Below are 1,122 nucleotides of genomic sequence, written 5' to 3'. Positions count from 1 at the left end.
GCCATTCTCCTGCCTCAGCCTCCTGAGTAGCTAGGACTACAGGCGCCCGCCACCGCGCCCGGCTAATTTTTTGTATTTTTAGTAGAGACGGGGTTTCACTGTGGTCTCGATCTCCTGACCTTGTGATCCGCCCGCCTCGGCCTCCCAAAGTGCTGGGATTACAGGCTTGAGCCACCGCGCCCGGCCAAACTTAATTTTTAAGAATGATACAGGCCAGGTGCAGCGGCTCACGCCCGTAATCCCAGCATTTTGAGAGGCTGAGACAGGCAGATCACTTGACGTCAGGAGTTCGAGACCAGCCTGGTCAATATAGTGAAGCCACATCTCTACTAAAAAAAAACAAACAAGAAATTAGCCGGTCATAGTGGCACTTCGCCTGTAAGCCCAGCTGCTCAGGAGGCCGAGGCAGGAGAATCACTTGAACCCAGGAGGTGGAGGTTGCAGTGAGCCAAGATCGTACGACTACACTCCAGCCTGGGCGACAAAGTGAGACAACCGTCTCAAAAAAAAAAAAAAAAAAAAGTAAAAACAAATTTACATTCTGTGGACTTGACGAGGAAAAGTCTTTTCATGTTAAGTAAGAAAAAGGGGTGACAAGATACATCCCATCCCATCTGGAAGGATTTAGACCCAAGGGCAAACAATGGTTTTCTCAAAAGGGGCAGGATGACAAATTCTTGTAGCTGCAATTGTTCCAGAATTAACATCTACATCCCGTCCAGGGTAAAAGGAAGACAGCTAAAGAAGCCTATGAAGGGCACATGTATTGTGCAAATGTATTTCAGAAGGTGGAGTTGAAGGGAAATAGGTGGAAAGGTCAGGAATATCTCATTGTCTTGAGGTAGGCTGAAAACTCCAGACAGAATGGGAGGAAACGGTCTCCATGGGGTGTGCAAGTCCCTCTGCAAGCTGAACCAAGAATACAGGGGAATCCCTGTGGAACCCACTCCGGAAGCAGCTGCAAGACAGCGGAGAGGCTGCCAGTATCTAGTTAGCAGATGACTTTTCTGGCAAGCAGAGGAAGTCGGTAAAAGCTTGTCTCCCAGCCAGGAAACTTGATACCAAGTTAAGAGTTGGAGCTAGGAAACAAACCCAAAAGGCTCACAGCAAGCAGAGAAAAAA

This window comes from Macaca nemestrina, chromosome 20 (assembly GCF_043159975.1).
Source record: "Macaca nemestrina isolate mMacNem1 chromosome 20, mMacNem.hap1, whole genome shotgun sequence".
In the NCBI taxonomy this organism is placed as follows: Eukaryota; Metazoa; Chordata; class Mammalia; order Primates; family Cercopithecidae; genus Macaca; species Macaca nemestrina.
This window is presented reverse-complemented; position numbering follows the sequence as displayed.